Below are 21,600 nucleotides of genomic sequence, written 5' to 3' on the forward strand. Positions count from 1 at the left end.
AAGGCTCAGGGGGGACCTTATTGCTGTCTGCAACTACCTGAAAGGAGGATGGAGCCAGGAGGTGGCTGGTCTCTTCTCCCAAGGAACAAGGGATAGGACAAGAGGAAATGGCCTCAAGCTGCACCAGGGGAGGTTTAGACTGGCTATTAGGGAGAGTTCCTTCCCTGAAAGGGTGCTCAGGCATTGGAACAGGCTGCCCAGGGCAGTGGTGGAATCATCGTCCCTGGAGTGTTCACAAACTGTGTAGATGAGGCCCCCAGTGACATCGTTCAGTGGTGGACTTGTCAGTGCCGGGAGAATGATTGGACTTGATCTTAAAGGCCTTTCCAACCCAGCTGATTGTATGATTCTGTGATCCCATGATTTCCTAGTGACTCCAAGGCCACTTACAGCAGCACTTTCTTAAAGTCACCAGTTTACTAAATTGCAGAAGGAATTGTTCCTTTTCTCTTTCCCCCCTTTTGTCTTCTAAACAGCTATGCTCCAGGCAACACTGTGCTTTGATGAGCCAGCTGACATATGGCTAGTTTACGTTTCAGAGTAAACATGCCTTTGACTTGAGTGTCTGTGAAGTTGTCCAGCACCTTGGTGCCATTAGCAGTCATTGTGACCATGCCTCAGCCAGAGTCTAATGGAAGTAAACTGTAAGGTTTTACATGCAGTGGCATTGATAGGTTTCTCCCATGCCCCTGTGCACCCTGGTTAGAATTGCTCTCTGTAGAGGTAGACAGGTAAATCAGCCCTGGTGACTCTGATGTATTAATGGCAAAAGCATCTTTTCTGTTCTTGGTTTCTAGGCCATTTCATTCATTCAAATCTCACTGTAGTATTGTCATGGGTTGAACGGAAAAAGTAGTGTTAGATTTCTTTTACATACGCAGTTGAAACTGATAGCTCCCACTCAAAAAGTTTTAGCGCTACTATTCCTTCTGCATTCCCTGACCTGCCAATATTTACTGCTACTGAGAATTTCCTAGCTGAGCTGTAGGAGTAAATGTATATTTCTTTAGACAGCCTATAGCACTTGGTTGGTTTTTTTTTAAATTAAAACAAAGCAAATGACATAAGCATTTCTATGTCATATTTTGAGTCTTTAAGAAACAATCCTTTTCTTTTGGATCAACTTTTTATTAAATAAAACATCTTTAGTTAAGAAAAAAGGCTTTATTTGTTAGTATTTAATAAAACTTTTTTATTAAACACCTTTTGTTAAGAAGAAAGGTGATCCAAAAGAGAAAGTTTAGTTATTAGCTTAGCTTTTAGTTATTTCAAAATTTTCTATCTTTTCTGCTACAAATCCATCCCTTACAGCTCTCATGAGAATCCTTATACTGTCTCTTGGGAGAGTAGTGTATTTAATTTAACATGTGTAAAATGGTAAGGCAGTAGATCACACTTAACTCTTCTCTCCCACACAATCTGCTTGGAATGACGCATTTTCAGAGCACAAGACATTAAAGACTTCTGATCCTGGCAATATTGTTACACAAGAACTACCTTTAATTCTTCTTCAGGAGGGCTTGGTGAGTGCAGCAGGTGCCTTCGGTTACCTTTGATTTGTACCAAGAACCAGCCCAGCTAGCAAAATTATCCAAAATACATTAGCGAAACTACTTCAGAATCTATCAATTATTTTATTCCTCACTTCAATTCCATTACTTAATTTTGGAGGCCACAGCCTGTCTTGAAGCCAAACTGCAGTAGTGTAATTTTGGTGGATAATAAAAAAACCAAACAAACCACCCTTATTAAATATTCAGAAAATGTCTATTCTGTGTAATGCTACAGAATATACAATATCTGGTAAGTCAATGCAGAATAAAGTTTATTAATCTAGATTAAATTTATTTTCCAGAAAACTTGTTAGGTACTTACCTTTTCTGAGAGTGCAAGTCCTTGTCTGATGGCTTTATTAATGCAGAGAATGTCACTGCACATTTCCCAGCTATCCTCTTCAGTGTTACTCCTTTATACCTTCGCTTTTCTTAGTCTGCTTTCAGAAGTCAGGTCAAAAAATTGAATTACAATTGCCCCAGGAGAGCTAGATTCTACCACAAAATTCATGCTAAAATGAGCATTCTGCGAGTGGTCTGATAAGTGTGTTCTTTTTTTTAATTAAACTTTTTAGCATATTGAGACCAAGGAAGTCATGCAGATGATTTTGTGCAGGAAAAGTACAACTATGTATTTTGGTATTTTCTTTTTTTCTCATTTCTCTATGATTTATTACTGTTATGTACCTTGGAAAAAAAGAGTATCAGAATAAACAGTCAAGCTCTAGAAAATGAGAGGAAATATCTGGGGTATTTTACGAGAAGTTGTGCTAGCCTTTGAACTAAAATGTACCATTTGTAGACTTCCAGATAAAATATTTCTCTCTAGCTAGCAATAGTGTTTGTCTTTCTTCTCTTTATGATCTTGTATGGGGTTTGCAATAGAGTGGATGGGATTCTCACATTGTCCATTGAGCTTGTGTGCATTCAGCCTGAACAACAGACAAAGAAAGTTCAGAGACAGGAAGGATCTAAGGAAATCTCTTCTGCTTTTGACCATCAGATTGATTTGGGGCAGAAATAGCCACTAAGTTTGCGAATTTGGGAAGTACCAGTGAAGAGTTTTGAGAGCTTTTGTTTGGAGCTCTGTTTCCTCAACAGAAATGACTAAAAAGATTGGTCCTCACTAAAAAGTGAGGATTCATGAGGGACAAGTGTCTGAGCTGTTGATGGGTCTCTGCTGGGAGAAGAGAAATAGAGTATAATTGTGACATAGTACATTTAAAAGTTATGGAGAAGTGATATGGAGAAGTGATACTGGGGTTGTTTAGTCTGGAGAAGAGAAGGCTCAGGGGGGACCTTATCAGTCTCTATAACTACCTGAAAGGAAGTTATAGTGAGGTGGGGGCCAGTCTTTCTCCCAGGTAACAAGTGATAGGACAAGAGGAAGCATCCTCAAGCTGTGCGAGGGGAGGTTTAGACTAGATATTAGGAACAATTTCTTCCCCTAAAAAGGGTGGTCAGGCGTTGGAACAGGCTGCCCAGGGCAGTGGTAGAATCACCATCTCTGGAAGTGTTCACAAATCATGTAGACAAGGGCCTCAGTGACATGGTTTAGTGATGGCCTTGTCAGTGCTGAGGAATGGTTGGACTTGATGATCTTCAAGGTCTTTTCCAGCCTAGTCGATTCTATAATTCTATGATATTGTATGCTATGATTGGTCTATCACTATGAACACAAGGCAGCACAAAGGGCACCTGAAAAAGGAAATAAAAGAGAAGGAGAGACTGCTGAAGACCTCAGCTGCTCACAGCATCCATTTCTGCTTTAAGCTTGTCTCTGGCAGAAGCTGAGGCAATCCAAGTGGAAGACTTTGAAACCTTTATTGGAAATGGTGTGCATAGCAAGGGAGAAGACTGATGTGTGGTCAGACTGCAGCCAGAAATTACTCATATGACATAAAACCTGACTTTGCACTTTGAGGTTACATGGAATTCAGCACCCTTTTTTTTTTTTCTTTAGAGGAAAGAGCAAGTAAGAGGAAAATAACATTACTTAATTGAAGTAATTACAAACCTTGAAAAACAGCCATAGCTTCGTGAGGATGTTGATGAAAGCACTGGAACAGCTCTGTTCTGATTTGTTTAGTACAGTGTGCCAGATTCTTGGCAGGATTACAATTATATTGTTTTTAATTATGTCCACCTTTTGACATTATTGATTTTGGCAGCTGCTAGTATTCCAGCATGCTAGGCTTCGTAATTATAATCTATAATTAGAAAGGTTTGCACATGGCCTAGGAAACGTGCTGCAAAGAATGACATCAGTGTTACTGGAGTTATTTAACCCTGTAAACTCCTCCTTCCTCCAGCTGCCAGCTCTACTTCTTTCATGTTCTGTACCCCCTTCTCTAGGTAGCTGATGCCAAGAGACATGTGAAAGAATGTATCAATCAGTGTTCGTTCTGCACCCTCTCTCCTGAACTTTTGCACATGGCAGATCGAAGTTAGCTGCCCAGGACTGATTTTTATCAGTAAATTTCTCCAGGTTTCGTTTCGAACTTACATAAAGCTCCAGCATCGTGTAGCAGGGAGTGATGCAGATGAACCACGCGTTTCAAAAGTCAGTTGCTTTCATTTGTTTCGAACTTATGATGGATAGATCCATCTGATGTCCCCAACTTTTAACCAGAGGACACAGGCAAATGTGTATTTCATTGTCACTCTTGATTGACAGCTTCTTGTAATTTCAGGTAGCTCCCCCTTTCTTGGTTCTGTATCATCACACTCTGCGGCCAATGTCACAAGCCCCTCCCTCTGTTACAGTAATTTTTTTTTTATATTCCTTAGGCAGAAGCTATCTCAGACATCTGATCATCCCTTCTGCCATCTTGGCACCTTTTGAAAATCTGTCATATTTTCTTGAGTCACAGAAAAATATTTGTACTGAGCCTTTGCATTTTATTCCCCAATAGAAGAAGGTAATAATGATGTTCTCTCCAGCATCTTCTACCCCTTTTGTAATACTTCTAAATATGTGATATTTTTGAGCACAGAGCTGGTGTTTTTGATGTATCATTTAGCCACATGAAATTGACAGTGGGTTTTTTTCCCCAGACATGTGCATCCCTTTATGCTTATCTACATGGAATTTAATCTGTGGTTTTATTGCCTAGTCACTCAGTGTTACCAGATACTTATGAAAAGTCAGCTCTTGTCTGGATAACTCAGATTAGGCTACTATATCTCTGGCCTCACTACTTCTCTCCTGACCTTTTACAGCTTATTTGAGACTATGTTGAACAGCAAAGGCCACTAATGCACATCCCTCTGGGGATTTTCCTCTATTGCAAAAAATTACTGCTTTCTCCTACTCTTTATGTCCTTTCTTTTAACCATTTCTTTAAGTCCATATGAGAGCTTTAATCTGTTACCCCATGGTAGATTCATGTCTTTTGAGGGCTGTGTTGAACGCTAAAAACTGCTTCAAGCTGGCATGTTTGCCAAGACACCCCAAGAACACCAATAGGTTTTTAAGGCACAGATTTCCTTGACGAGCACTGCCATGACCCCTCCTCAATACCTCTGGTTTATCCATGTGCCTACAAGCTCTGTTTAGTAGACGACTTTCTGCTAATTTGCCTGATATGGACAGCACACTTGCAGGTCTGTTGCTCCCCAAATCTCATGGCTCTGGCTGTTGGCCACCTGGTGGTCTCTACAGAAGTTGCCAGTCAGCAGCATAGTGGACATCTTAATCAGGTCAGATAAATATAGATTCATCTGCTGGAAAGAAAAGACAGAGAGAGAAACAGCCACATAGGTTATTCATTGTCCATTAGAGCTATGAGCAAAAAGGATCAGAGGAGCTTTCAGCTCTCAGCTATGAATGGCAAAAGAGTGAAGACAAAGGTTGCATGAAGGAGCTTAGAAGAGGAATGAAAAGCTGTTTAGGGATAATAGGAGAACTAGTGACAGAATGCTGCTTTTTGAAAAGGGTACACAAGTGTCCATACTCTGACATTTGGCTGGACTAATGCAGAAAATGGAGAAATGAGGAGAATTTCCACCTCCTTGTTAATGATTTGTAAATAATAGAGACAGCAGCATAAAAGCAAACAGCCAGGTGATGTTTATTAAGTCTCAAATCAAAGTCAATTGCTTTGGCAGAAGAGAATTGATGATAGACTCATAGTGGTAAGGATATTTACCTCCAGTTGTGGTGGTGTTTGATATTTGTAGAACCATCTGGAAGAAAGAAAAAATGGTCCATGGCAGTGCAAGCTTGTGTTTGTATAGCTAATTCTCTCCTTATGCATAGGCAATCACAAGCTTGGGAGATGCGACTTTGCTGTTAACTTCAGAGTTGCATCAAAAGTCGTTTTTACATTCACCTTTGCCCATGACTCTTATTCTATCTGCCCTAACACTGCCTTAGTTGTCCTTGCCCTCCTGGGCTACTTCCAGCAGCTGCTGTTCAGGAAACTACATCTTGTGCAAAATCTTCCTGTACCATTCCTGACCCAAAAATATGACATGAAACTTTTCTCATTGAACAGCACTTGACCAAAAGATAAGTGTAATTATCAGCAGCAATAGCAGAAAGTTATCATTTTAGGTGTGACTGATAGAATGAAGTCTTCATTGTACTAGAGGCTATACAGACAGGAAGAAGTGATGATTGCCGCCTTGAAAAGATTATGATCTAGAGGCGCATTTAGTGTTCAACACATTGTGATCATTTCTGTGTTGATTTAATAGAAAAATGGTAACCTTGTCTCCAGATCATAAAGGCTTCCAAAGTTGTAAGATGTAATGATGTGAATTCCCCCCTCTCCAAAACTGTTATCATCGATTCCATAATTTTCTGCCTAGTTTTCAGCATCATTGGTCTCATAGTAACAAAAGTATTTTTCTTTAGGTGGCTGAAAAACAGCTGTAACAGCACCATAAATCTTCCCTCTGTTCGTTAAATGACCAGTGTACATGTACAGATTTCCCTCACCCTCCCCCAAGTCATACTTAGTCTCAACACATGATTTTTTAGGTGTCAGATTGTTATTTGTAGAGTAGAATGGGCTTTCTCTAAAGATTTTAGATGGGTAGTGGTGCTGCTATGATGAATTCACAATCACAGCCTTTTCATGACAGCGTCTGCTCTTTTCCAATTCCCAAGCCTCTGAGAATTTATAATGTGAACCAGAGTTCTTCATAGGCACCTCTGTGATGGTAGTTAGGTTCACTGTTTCCATTACTCCCCCATGACAAAGCCTATGACATTCTGGAAAGAGAAGTAGAAATACACTTGATTTGGTACGCCTCTTCATCTCCCTTCTTTTAAGAACCGTGTTGTGCTGTGCTCTAGTGTTGGTTTGAATTATCAGGCATGTGATTCAGAATAGCCCTTATTGCTCTTCTTGCAGTGCTCAGATAAGAAGCATAGAGCAGCCTCTGTGCATTTTTGTGGCACAAGGAAAAATGGAAATGCTGCAGAGGTGAAAAGAGGTTGAAAAGAAAAATTGCTGTGGTCAATGCACCAGCAAGTGCAGGCTGTGAACTGTAACAGAATTATGAAGTCCTTTCAAAGAGGTACCGTATAATGCTCATTAAAAAAAAAGCTTTAGCCTCTTTTATGCTTTACTCAAGTGGAAACTGGGAACTTTTGAAACCATAGGGTGAAAGGCAACCAAAGTGCAAAACCTGTATGTGAAAAAGAATTACAGAGCAGGAGTTCACAAATGAAGAAAGATTTGGGTTTTTTTGGACATCCCACATCTTATCCCACTTGGAAAAAAATTGTTGGAGAGCTGTTTGGAAAAAAAATCTTTTGAGCCACGTACGTATCAATGGGAAAAATGTATGTACTTCCCAAAGCTTTTTGAAATCCATATAAACCAGCTGAAAGAACTGAGGTTTAAGCCTACTTCTGTTGCAAATGAAAAAGCAGAAACTGATGGATGATATGCAGCAAGTTTCAGCCAAGCATTGGGAAATCCTTCTTCAGAAGCTTCGTTGTGTCTAGGTGCCAGGAGCTAGTCTCTCCTAATGTGTCTGAAAACAGCGAACAAGGAATTATCAGGTTGTGCCATGGGAGAAACAACTCACAGGCATGGTGCTTTCTAGTAACAAAATCTAGCAACAAAATCTAGTAACAAATTCTCTATTGACAGAATTTTGCTCAGAACAGAAGCAAATGCTGACTCCTGGCCCTGACTGCAACTCTTGAAGTGCCTTGTCCATATGCTTGACACATGGCTGGAGACATGGCTGGAAAACAGTGTTTCCAAACAGTTTTCTTCAGTCTGGGAGAATTTTCTTCAGTTAGAAGATGGCTTGGTTGATTGTTTTTTTGTTCTGGTAGAACAGCAGTGGAACTTGGCATCTTAGGGTGCTCACTAGCAAGAGAAAGCATGCTGCTTCTCAGGTTTTTGCTCTTTTGGGAAGCTTGAAGTCAGTGCATGCAAAGCAGAAAATGAGTTGACTGACTTTATCATCTGAGCAGTACCTTTGTGAAGGAGCTGAGACTGTGAAAGGTGCTGTCCTTCCAAGTGAAAGGGCTTGAGCCATCACAGTCCATGTGTGGTGTGTGCTTTTGTCCATCCCTAGACAATGTTGCTTCTTTCAAACCATAGTGGGTGAGTGCTTCAGACCCAACTAAGTTCCTTAATCATGTGTCAATGAGTGTCTCTTGGCGCCGTTTCTGGTTTTGAAGAGAACTTGGAAGTCCAAAGCAGGTTGTGATGTAGAGCAATTATTTACATATTCAAATTTTGATGCAATACAAAATCTAGCTTTCTAGTGCCAACATCTGTTGTCCTGAGAAATTTGTAAGTGCTTGTTGCACTGTAAACTAAAAGGGATCAGGCTCCTTGTGAAAAATATTTTGTTTTGTTTTGTTTTGGGTTTTTTTTATCAAATACAATCATAGAATCATAGAATCGTAAGGGTTGGAAAGGACCTTAAGATCATCTAGTTCCAACCCCCCTGCCATGGGCAGGGGCACCTTGCCCTAAACCATGTGGCTCAAGGCTCTGTCCAACCTGGCCTTGAACACTGCCAGGGATGGAGCATCCACAACCTCCCTGGGCAACCCATTCCAGTGCTTCACCACCCTCACTGTAAAGAACTTCTTCCTTATATCTAATCTAAACTTCCTCTGTTTAAGTTTGAACCCATTACCCCTTGTCCTACCACTACAGTCCCTAAGGAAGAGTCCCTCCCCAGCATCCTTGTAGACCCCCTTCAGATACTGGAAGGCTGCTATGAGGTCACCACGCAGCCTTCTCTTCTCCAGGCTGAACAGCCCCAACTTTCTCAGCCTGTCTTCATATGGGAGGTGCTCCAGCCCTCTTATCATCCTCGTGGCCCTCCTCTGGACTCGCTCCAACAGCTCCATGTCCTTTTTATGTTGAGGACACCAGAACTGTACGCAGTACTCCAAGTGGGGTCTCACAAGAGCAGAGTAGAGGGGCAGGATCACCTCCTTCGACCTGCTGGTCACACTTCTTTTAATGCAGCCCAGGATACGGTTGGCTTTCTGGGCTGCAAGCGCACACTGCCGGCTCATGTTAAGCTTCTCGTCAACCAACACCCCCAAGTCCTTTTCTGCAGGGCTGCTCTGAATCTCTTCTCTGCCCAGCCTGTAGCAGTGCCTGGGGTTGCCCTGACCCAGGTGTAGGACCTTGCACTTGGCTTGGTTAAACTTCATAAGGTTGGCATCGGCCCACCTCACAAGCGCGTCAAGGTCCCTCTGGATGGCATCCCTTCCCTCCAGCGTATCAACCGAACCACACAGCTTGGTGTCATCGGCAAACTTGCTGAGGGCGCACTCACTCCCACTGTCCATGTCACCGACAAAGATGTTGAACAGGACCGGTCCCAACACCGATCCCTGAGGGACACCACTCGTTACAGGTTTCCAACTGGACATCGAGCCATTTACCACAACTCTTTGCGTGTGGCCATCGAGCCAGTTTTTTATCCACCGAGTGGTCCATCTATCAAATTGATGTCTCTCCAATTTAGAGACAAGGATGTCATGTGGGACAGTGTCGAATGCTTTGCACAAGTCCAGGTAGATGACACCAACTGCTCTGCCGCTGTCCATCAGTTCCGTGGCTCCATCATAGAAGGCCACCAAATTGGTCAGGCAGGATTTCCCCTTAGTGAAGCCATGTTGGCTGTCACCAACCACCTTGTTGTTTTTCATGTGCCTTAGCATGTTTTCCAGGAGAAACTGTTCCAAGATTTTGCCAGGCACAGAGGTGAGACTGACTGGTCTGTAGTTCCCCGGGTCTTCCACCTTCCCCTTCTTGAAAATGGGGGTTATATTACCCTTCTTCCAGTCATCGGGAACTTCACCTGACTGCCAGGATTTTTCGAATATGATGGACAGTGGCTTAGCGACTTCATTCGCCAGCTCCTTCAGGACCCGTGGATGGATTTCATCAGGTCCCATGGACTTGTGCACGTTCAGGTTCTTAAGATGGTCTCGAACTTGATCCTCTCCTACAGTGGGCCTAAGGTCTTCGTTCTCACAGTCCCTGCATTTGCTTTCCAAGACTTGGGTTGTGTGGTCAGAGCATTTGCTGGTGAAGACTGAGGCAAAGAAGTCATTAAGAATCTCAGCCTTCTCCAAATCCATGGTAGCCAGTTCTCCTGATAGCTTCTGGAGAGGGCCTACATTGTCCCTAGTCTGTCTTTTATTTGCTACGTATCTATAGAATCCTTTCCTGTTATCTTTTACATCCCTTGCCAAACTTAATTCTAGCTGGGCCTTAGCTTTCCTAACCTGGTCCCTAGCTTCTCGGGCAATGCTCCTGTATTCTTTCCAGGCCGCCTGTCCTTGCTTCCACCTTCTATAAGCTTCTTTTTTCCCTCTAAGTTTCCTCAGCAGCTCCTTGTCCATCCATGGAGGTCTCCTGGCCCTCCTGCTGCACTTTCTTCTAGTCGGGATGCAACACTCCTGAGCACGTAGCAGGTGATCCTTGAATACCGACCAGCAGTCTTGGGCCCCCCTGCCCTCTAGGACTGTATCCCAGGAAACCTTACTAAGGAGGTTCCTGAAGAGGCCAAACTCTGCTTTCTTGAAGTCCAGGGCAGTGAGCTTGCTGCACGCTCTTCTCACCGTCCTGAGGATCTCAAACTCAACCATCTCGTGATCACTAGAGCCAAGGCTGCCCTGGAGCGTTACATTTCCAACCAGTCCCTCCCTGTTGGTGAGCACAAGGTCCAGCATGGCACCTCTCCTCGTCGGCTCCTCTACTGCTTGAAAGAGGAAGTTGTCTTCCACACAATCGAGGAACCTCCTGGATTGCTTGTGCCGGGCTGTACCGTCCCTCCAACAGATGTCAGGATGGTTGAAGCCCCCCATGAGGACCAGGGCCTGCGAGCGTGAGGCTGCTCCTATCTGTCTGTAGAGCGCTTCATCCACAGAGTCCTCTTGATCAGGCGGCCTGTAACAGATCCCCACCGTAATGTCCCCCATTCCTGTTTTCCCTTTGATCCTGACCCACAAACACTCTGTTACCTCATCACCCGTCCCCAGACAGAGTTCCATACTCTCTAGCCTATCACTGACATAGATAGCAACGCCCCCTCCCCGTCTGCCTGGCCTGTCTTTTCTAAACAGCCTGTAACATTCCATTCCGACATTCCAGTCATAGGAGCCATCCCACCATGTTTCTGTGATACCAATGACATCATATTCCCATAGCCTTGCACACACCTCTAATTCCTCTTGCTTGTTCCCCATACTACGGGCGTTTGTATAGAGGCACCTTAGCCGAGCTCCAAATGAAGCCGACTCAATGGCTGGAGCAGCTGGAACATCTCTACATCGCTCCAAGCACTTATTACAGGTGCTGGCAACTGACCAGGAATGTTGGGATGGATCAATGCTCCCCTCCCCCAACACATCTAGTTTAAAGCTTTCCTGACCAGCCTGGCAAGCCTCCTGTCAAAACAGCTCTTCCCCTTCTTATAAGGGTATGGAAGCAAGAATGAGAAACTTCTTGAGTCCTGGAATCCCATTATCCTGGAATCAAGCTAAACTCCAATTGCTAGTCAAAACCTACTCTCTTTCCCCTGCCTTGTAATGTAAACAGCTTAACTTGACAGCAGTGGTATCAATTGTATGCATAATGTAAAGCAGATTTCTTTATTTGGTGTTCTTTTTGTGAAATATTTTCATTTTTCTCTATGTTGCTAAGGGATGATTTGAGATTACAGCTGTTTGCTAAACAAATTTTCTAACATGCTGTGTCAGTATCCACTGATCTGTGCAATGCTGCTGATTTTAGGTAGGTAGATTTTGAGCTGGCCTGCGTGCTGTGGGGCTTTTCCATATTGCAGCAGCCTACGGTGATCTTGGGACAGATGGAAATAGCGTGTGATGTGGTCAGGGAGAAAGGCTTCTGAAGGACAGGGCTACAGCAGTCTGTGGGGAAGCAGAGGAGGCTAAAATGATGCCACAGGCAAAGTGAGAGGGATCATTTTATGGGCGCTTGAGGAGGGGCTGAGGTTACTCTGGGTCTTCCTCAAGAACTGGTGTTTGCAACACCTTTTTTTTTTTTTTTTCTGTATTCCCTTGTGGGAATTTTCACTGTCTTATATTTTTTCTCTCACAGCTCAGAACAAAAAGTTAAGTCTAAAAATAAAGTGTGGACCAAAAATAAAAAGTATTAAAAAAAAAAAAAAAATAAAGAGAAGAAACCACCAGTCTCTGCACACACATATTTCAAAACAAGTGAATTTGGTACCAAATTTGAGTTACAAATATTTTTTTAAACAGAGAAAATTATGAAAATCCTGTTTTCTTAGAAAGTCTGTATGGGGACTGTTGGTGGAAATGGAGATGGAGCTTTTACTGCAGGATGCCATGACAATTCCTTTTCTGTGATCCACTGTTCAGCCCTTGGTTTTGGCTGACTTATTCCATGGGACCAGCTCTTTAGTACTTACCTGTTGGCTAGTTGATTCAATAGTCCAATAATTTGCCATTGGTCTTCCTTGAGACTTGCACCAATTTCTTCAGCAGCACCTGAGAACTTTCTCCCTGACCTTCATCACTGGCAATGATTTGGGTTTTATTTTTCCGCCTGTTTTATATTTAGTCATCTACTTTTCTTATCCAAGTTCTTTCTCCCTAGAAAGTTTCCAGCCTCATCAGGACTCTCCTCATTTTCCATTGCACCAGCTCAGTGGTGATTCCCAAAGAAGAATTTTAAAAATGTCGAGACTGCCATGAGAGAGTTGGGGTAAGTTGCATGGGTGAGGTGCGTGCCCGTTTGTGCTGAGTTTTCCTGCTGACTGCCTCTTGCTGGGTGGAGTCGAGCTTCCTCTTTATCTACTCTTTGCCCCACAGGGAGGCATCATCTTCGGGAAGCTTTGTGAAAGCTTGCCACTACCATTAACAGAAGATGAGGATAACAGGTTCACTCTAGCAAGCAGATGGCTTTGAGATATGAAGCTGTGAGAGAAGCGTTACATTGAGTTATGTGGTTCCTGTTTCAACATGTAGACTTTTGGCTGAGCTTGCACTTGTGAAGCAATTCCTACCTCTACCAGTAAACTCTGTCTCTCCTGGCTTAACTCCTTTACAATATACCAAAGGACAAAAATCTCTGCTAGAAAATAGTCTTTCCTAACCCCAAAGTGTATGTTCTTCTCTCATCTTACTTTTTAAACCATCTTGTTTTAACTGTTAGACATACGCTGAGAGAATATAGCTGTGAACTTCTGGTCTGATTTCATAGCATCATAATAAGGTTTGGGTTGGAAGGGACCATAAAGCTTGTCCAGTTCCAATCCTCTGCCACAGGCAGGAACACCTTCCACTATACCAGGTTGCTCAAAGCCCCATTCAGCCTGGCATCATGTACTACTTACAAAAAAAAAGGTATAAAGGGCCTGTAAGGGGTTGTACAAGGACTTCCCCAGGGAATTTGTGTAACTTTCTGGTGTCATGGTTTAAGCCCATCCAGTAACTCAGCACCACGCAGCCATTCGCTCACACTGCCTCTTCTCCCTTACGCCAGGGCGGGATGGGGAGGAGAATCGGAAGAATATAAAACCCACTGGTTGAGATTAGAACAGTTTAATAACTAAAGAACAGTATACTATTACTACTACTACTAACGATAATGGAATTAACAGGGGCAGAGAATATAAAACTAAAGGGGGAAAGTTAAAAAAACCCCAATAACACAAGTGATGCACAATGCAACTGCTCACCACCTGCTGACTGATACCCAGCCTGACCTGAGCAGTGATCTAGGCCTCCTGGGTGGCTCCCCCCAGTTTATATACTGGCATGACGTGCTGTGATATGGAATACCCCTTTGGCCAGTTTGGGTCAGGTGTCCTGTCTCTGCTCCCTCCCAGCTTCTTATGCCCCTCCTCACTGGCAGAGCATGAGAGACTGAAAAGTCCTTGATCAGGTCAAGCGCTACTGAGCCATAACTAAAACATCAGTGTGTTATCAACTTCATTCTCAGACTAACTCCATAACACAGCACTGTACCAGCTACTAGGAAGAAAATTAACTCTATTCCAGCTGAGACCAGGACATCTGGTACTATTTTCTTCGGAGTCTCCAGGATTTTAAAGGGTTAGAGAGAGGTTAGAACATGTGTAAAGTTGTCCCATTCTCATGCAGTTGAAGTTCTGGAGTTTGGTATTTGGCATAGAATAGATGTAAAGCACATTTCGGACTGAGGACTTTTCTAGTGCCCCAGCAGGTCAAATTTTATACAGGAGCAGTGTGAACAAGTGATTGCCTAAATCCATTTGTTATGTACATGGTAAGGGATGTTTCTTTCGTCTTGCAATTTCTCTGTTGAGGAACATTTTTATGAAAAAATACTTTACTTCCCCAAATAGTCATCTCTGATTCCTAGAAATAAGTGAATGGAGGAATGGTGTTCTGCCTGCTTTGACACAGGTGGTTTAGGAAACTGAATGCTCTCAGTTGGTTCCTTCTAGATGAGGTTTGCTATAACCTAAAACCAAGGCCACAACGTTTTATGGACAGCCAGGGAAGATTTCAGCAATTTAGAGTACCTTGGTAAACATAACTATACTGACTATTGCTTACTACAGTGTTTACCAATGCAGCTAGTGCACTTTAATGCTGATGTGAGAATCTCGGTATTATCTGGTGTTTAAACTTCTGTTTACTTCTTATGCAATCTGCTTTATTTTGCAGCAAAATTTATGTCAGTGCTTGTGCTCAAAACTTCACAGTCTGTATGATGCAACCCGTAAATTGCCAAATAAAATATAACAAAGCTGGTCAGAACCAACATTTCTGTTGCAGCTGAAGGTGTCATGGAGAGCTTCTTCAGGCTGTGTACATTTGTTCAGGGAAAGAACTCCAGAAACTGAAGGGAGAAACAAATAACAGACATTAATGGCTCTGTGTACTCTGTTCAAAGCCCTACCCAGGTGCTTGTGTTTCACAGCCTCTGTCATGAGTGATTCCATTGTGAAAAATTGAACTATTTCCTTTTCTGTAAGAAAATTCAGGCAGTCTGTCAGATGGGAAGTTCTCCCAGTCTTCCTCCAGTTCAGACTCCCAGTTTTATATGACCAAATGTGTCTTAAACAACATTTGGTATCTATGGATCAGAGATGGAGTTGAGGTTGAATTCATAAGAAGGTTGGATCAGAAAACAGGTTTTTGAAGTGAGTTGGCATTTTTTTCTAATCCAGACAAGGAAGACCTTCTGGCAGTTGTCAATGCCTGCACCAGTAAAATGAAGAATCTAGCTCTATTATGTAAAATGTTCTAAGCAGTCAAATCTTTGAGAAAGCATGATCCTAGTCGGGTATACATTATGTGACCAGTGTTTGTGTCTCTAGCTGTCATGCCCAGTTGAGCAAAATGTGTCCCAGTTCCTTACCTCTGCAATTTAGTGCAGTCTTGTGAAGGACAGGATAAGGAATTGGCTGGATGGTCACACCTCAAAGAGTTGTGGTTGATGGCTCGATAGCCAAGTGGAGATCAGAGATGAGTGGTGTCCCTCAGGGGTTGGTGTTGGGGCTGTCACTGTTCAAGATCTTTGTTAGAAACATGGACAGTGTGATTGAGCACCCCCAGCAAGTTTACTGATGACACCAAGCTGTGTGATGTGGTTGACATGCTGGAGGGAAGGGATGGGATCCAGAGGGACCTTGACATGCTTCAGAGGTGGGCTTGTTCAACCTGGAAAACAGAAGGCTCCAGGGAGACCTTGGGGCATCTTCTAGCGCCTAAAGGGACTGACAAGAAACTTTTGACAAGGGCCTGTAGGCACAGAACAAGGGGGAATGGCTTTAAACTGACGGGAGATTGACATGAGATTTTAGGAAGAAGTTCTTCCCTCTGAGGGTGGTGAGGCGCTGGCACAGGTTGCCCAGAGAAGCTGTGGCTGCCCCATCCCTGACAGTGCTCAAGGCCAGGTTGGACAGGGCTTGGAGCAATTTGATCTACTGGAAAGTGTCCCTGCCCGTGGTGGTGGATTGGAACTGGATGAGCTTTAAGGTCCTTTCCAACCCTAACCATTCCATGATTCAATGACAGCTACTTTCTTGAAGTCTGACACCTCAACGTCTTCTGGTTCCCAGGCACAGTCTGCTGGTTGGTTTCTCTGTGGCCTTGTGCACGGCTGCTGTGGTAGCAGGCCAACAGTGAGATCCACATGTCAGCATGCTAAAGCTGCCTGTAAAGGTCTGGCTTCTGGTTTGGGTCTTCAGTGCGGGACAGCAGCCCAAATATGTGTCATTCAGCAATTCTGAGTACCTCTGTAAGTGTAATTATACTGTTTATTGGTTGCCCAAGAAATTGCTCTAGGGATGATATCCCCATTCTGCTGTGAGGAGGAGAATCTTTCAAGCAGAAAATGAATTTTGCAGAATGAGGAAAGCTAGAAAAAAAGGAAGTCTTCCCTCAGTTTTGCTGCACAGAAAGGAATTTAAAAATAGGTTCCTCAACTATTGCAAATAACAAAACTAAGCTCATCCCTTTCCTCTGAGTCCACCAAGTCTTCAGTTTATCAGAGATTAAAGATTCATGTCACCAGTACTCTGTGGTGTACTTGTCTTACCCTCAGACTGGATTGACCTGCTCCTAGAGACAGCACAGACATCCTCAGGGTTTTGTGGAGCTGTGCTCACACCTAAATAAGCTGATCTTTCTGATGGAATCTCACAGCTACTATTGTTTTCCTGTTACCATAAAGTGCTCTGGAGTGGCAGAAAAGCAGCTTTGGCTTGTGGCTTTGTTCCTCATTGGTCTTTCATTATGTGTGAAGGCACAATTTCTGTTTCAAAGACATTAGAAGAGAATTTTTGTTTAACTTGGCAGCCTTGGGACTGTGAAACCTCAGCATCTCTTTTCTGAAGATTCTTGTCAAATTTTGAGGCAGCAAATACAGAAAATTGTAGATGTGTTGTAGATGTGTTGATTTAATCCAAATCTGTCTCATCTAATGATGTGTTTCCTGATTTTTCACTTCAGATTTAACAAAATAATTTCGATGTAAAAGAGTTCTACACAGAAATTCCTTAAGAGGAATAGAAAAAAGAGTCTGTAAAACCTCTTCTTCCTCAGCTGGTGAAGCATAAGTGTTCATAGCTGAGGCCCCCCATAGCTATGGAGCCCCAAGTCTCCAGCTTTTTGCATATAAGCTGTTACTAACTTTCCAGTGTGTCCTAAGGACCACAGAATCTGCAGAGAGAGATATCTGGAGGTTAAAGACCAACACGGACCTCAGCGTTTTCATATGGAGGTGTTGTTGTTGGAGCCAGACAGTGTGTGGATAAGTGATACCGAGGCAGTTCAGTTGTTTGTTCAGTCAATCTCAAAGAATAAAAAGCATATTCATTATGTGATTTCCTTTTATATAACCTCCAGCGTTTAATGAAGTGATCTCAGCTTGGTCCAGGGCATATAGAAGACCTAGAAAGTAAATAGTATGTAATGTTTTAGCTATTCAATTACAAGTTAGGAGTTGAAACGTGAAGAAATGGTACAGTTTATACGGAAGCAAAATTTAGAAACAACCGCAAGAAGTTTTCTTTTAAGCAGAGCACCATGGGAAGTAAATGAATCACAGAATATTTCAGCCCCAAATGAGATAAATAAACCTATGAATTTTAAAAATCCAATCAAACCAGCATGTGGTAAACCAGCAAACTAGCACAGCTGAAACAAAACACTGCACAATTCTAAGTCTTGTGGTTACATGCAAAGTAAAATCCCCTAAAAAATCAAATTAACCAATACAGCAGGATGGCTAGACTGGACAAACTCCTGTATTCATCTGTAACCATGTTTTTAAAGATTGTGAAAGTCTTGGTAGCCTTTTATGTGATTTGTGCCTGAGAAATGTTTCTATAAGCAGGAAATTGGCTAGCAAATAGGTAACTTCGGGAAAGTGGAGCAGTGCCAAAGGTACTCAGCCCTTTGAGGGCTATGAATCTCCTGAAGCCTAGTAAATCTAGGTTAAAAAAGTTCTAATCCACACTGACAGGGGAAGTTTCACGCATTCCACAGAATCCATGAATTGTGAATGCAACTGATTTGTGATAGAAGGTGCTGTGGTGCGTTTTGATCTGCCACACTCAGCAAATATGTGAAACCTTGCAGGATGGAGATACAGACTCAAATACAACTTTCTCAGCAGAACTCCTGAAACATCTTAGTGGATGCCAAAATCTACTCAATGCATGCCAATGGCAAATCAAATCCTACAGGAATGTCCATCCACTGCTTAAGTTGGCAGGAATTCTACCTCTCACAGAGAGCCAAACTGCTATCAGGGAAGAGGTCAGTTTTTTTGGCCACTGGATTTGTACTGACTATGCAGTAAGGTGATATATGCCTGCCCAGGAGATTTGCTTTTCTGACTGTTTTAATGCTTGTGAAGTGTTTTGAAGAGGCAAATAATTGTTTCATTCTTCACTTGTTGTCATGGCCAGTCCAACTGTGAGTTTTGTAGCTATGTTTCCTGCCAGAGATGTCAGCCTACGAACAGAAGACCTTTGTTCTAACGCCCTCTTGAGTCTGTTCTAAGTCTGTGATTTACTTTCAAATTAAAGTGAACCTCATGACTCAATGGGAAGGTCTCCCTTTTTCCTCTGTATCTTCTGTTTCTATTCACATTATTTCACTCTAATTCTGTATGAATCACTTTAACCCAATCCTGTATAAATCATTGCCAATTCTGACACAATCTTTTATATGTAATAGTTTGCCATTGAATTCTGTTGAATAGCACACTTATAAATTTATATTAAAATTACATTTGCTGCTACCTCTGATTGTGATTCTTTTAGTGACCTTGACCACTCAGTTTCATGACAACACCTATGTTGTCTCCCTTGACAGTGACCATGGCTAACAAACACAGAGCAACTGGGAATATGTTGAACTTTCTCTGGTGACCCCAGGTAGGGCAAATTTTGCTTGTGTAAAGGTTGGCTGGCTGAGGTGTCCTTGGACAGTCCTCTGACATGTAACAGGAGCAGAACTGCACAGCTAGTCATTAGCTGAGATGGGGAGAAATGACACTGTTTGTCTTTGGTTGGTTTGAGGATGCAACGATGGCTTCATAAAGGCAGGTTTGTCCTAATCCACAGCAGATTAGCAACTCACCAGCAAGGAAGGGATAGAGGATCTTTGTTGCTGCTGGCTTTTATGATCTGGGGCAAGAGAGGTGCTTGCCATAGTGGCTGAGGCAGGGGAGTTAAAAATGACAAAGTTCAAATGACCTGGCAGACCTAGACTCAGCAAAGCAGGTCTCTGTTTTGGCTGTTAAATTTCCACCAGAAGAAGCTGTGAGGGACACTCATTATCCCCTTCTAGAACACTGAATGAGTGTTTGTATGTGCATTTGGGGATTTTTAGCCATGCTGTAACAAGTGTTTCCTACCATCCAGTCACCTCCAACCATACTTTTTACAAAGGCATGTAGTGATAGGACACTGAAAGAGAGTAAATTTAGATTAGACGTTCGGAAGAAGTTCTTCCCTGTGAGGGTGGTGAGGCCCTGGCACAGGTTGCCCAGAGAAGCTGTGGCTGCCCCATCCCTCGCAGTGCTCAAGGCCAGGTTGGACAGGGCTTGGAGCAACTTGGTCTAGTGGAAGGTGTCACAATGGATGAGCTTTAAGGTCCCTTTAAGGCCCCTTCCAACCCAAAGCATTCTGTAATTCTGTGATACTGTGGGCCCAGGGTTCAACCCGTGGACAGATTCTCCCTGTGGGACCAGCACTGCCATTAGTGGTGATGGGAAACCTAAAGTTTTCAAGTTACAAAGCCTGTGGGTGTTTGAATAAGATTTTCCTGTCTCTTGTAACGCCAGGAAGACTGAGCAGTGCACCCACATTTCTTTGCATCCATAAAAGCTAGAAAAGAACTTTTCCCCAACAGAAGGTTCTGGTGTCCTCAACACAAGAAGGACATGGAGCTGTTCGAGCAAGTCCAGAGGAGGGCCACGAGGATGATAAGGGGACAGAGCACCTCCTGTATTAAGACGGGCTGAGAAAGTTGGGGCTGTTCAGCCTGAAGAAGAGAAGGCTGCGTGGAGACCTCATAGCAGACTTCCGGTATCTGAAGGGGGTCTACAAGGATGCTGGGGAGGGACTCTTCATTAGGGACTGTAGGGGGACATTAGGGACAAGGTGGAATGGGTTTAAACAGGGGAAGTTCAGGTTAGATATAAGGAAGAAGTTCTTTACTGTGAGGGTGGTGAGGCACTGGAACAGGTTGCCCAAGGATGCTGTGGATGCTCCATCCCTGGCAGTGTTCAAGACCAGATTGGATGGAGTCTTGGGTGACATGGTTTAGTGTGTGGTCTCCCTATCCATGGTAGGGGCTTGGAACTAGATGATTTTAAGGTCCTTTCCAACCCTAACTATTCTATGATTCTATGATTCTATAATGATCTCAGGAGGTGGGTATTAACATGCACGTTTCATAGATATTTCTGGCTGTGGGTGCAAACAGAAATTCTAAACTCACTGCATGTACACTTCCAACCTCTCTGAAGAGTGCACCAGCAGAATTAACCACAGAGAAGACACTGAACTTACATCTTCTCAAAACGGCTTGGTATTTTCTTGCTGTTACCTTGAAGGACTAGCTGTAATTTAAAATAGAGGCCCTTTTATATCCTAGACTGAAGAAACGGGACTGATTTTTGGGTGTGAAAAGTGACAGTGCTCCTCAGTATCACAATGTTTTGTCCTCTGCTCAGATGGGCTGCTTTGCAGTCGTGGAGGATTCTGGTATGAAACACATGGCACCAGCAGAATAAGGAAGCTGGTCAGGGACATTGTCCTGGGTTCAGCTATAGCAGTCATTTTTCTCCTTCTTAGTAGCTGGTGCAGTGCTGTGTTTTTTTAACTTTCAGCCTGGGAACAACGCTGATAACACTGATGTTTTTAGTTGTTTCCAAGTAATGTTTACTCCAACCAAGGACTTTCTCAGTCTCATGCTTTGCCAGGGAGGAGGGGAAACCGGGAGGAAGCAGAGACAGGACACCTGACCCAAACTGGCCAAAGGGGTATTCCATACCACAGCACGTCATGCCCAGTATATAAACCAGGGGGAGTTACCCGGAAGGCCCAGATCACTACTCGGGTCGGGCTGGGTATCGGTCAGTGGGTGGTGAGCAATTGTATCCTCTCCCCTTGTTATTTCCCTTATCGTTCTTATAATTGGTGGTAGCAGTAGTGGTTTTGTATTATACCTTAGTTACAGGACTGTTCTTATCTCAACCTGTGGGAGTTACATTCTTCTGATTCTCCTCCCCATCCCTCTGGGAGCGGGGGGAGGAAGAAGGCAGGGAGTGAGCGAGCGGCTGTGTGGTTCTGAGTTACCGGCTGGGCTCAAACCATGACAGTTCTTTGTGGCGCCCAACGTGGGGCACGAACCCACGAGATAATGACAGATCTGACCAGAGTGTGTTTAATCATATTTGTGATAAGCATTCATTGTTACTACTCGTCACAATGGTGATTATTTGGCTCTCAGACTTGTTGCGCTTGATCTCAGAGTTTCAGCATGTTGTACCTTACTTACAGCCACTATTTGCTGTTTTAGTGTTTATCGGCTGGGGGGCCT

This window comes from Strigops habroptila, chromosome Z (assembly GCF_004027225.2).
Source record: "Strigops habroptila isolate Jane chromosome Z, bStrHab1.2.pri, whole genome shotgun sequence".
Lineage (NCBI taxonomy): Eukaryota > Metazoa > Chordata > Aves > Psittaciformes > Psittacidae > Strigops > Strigops habroptila.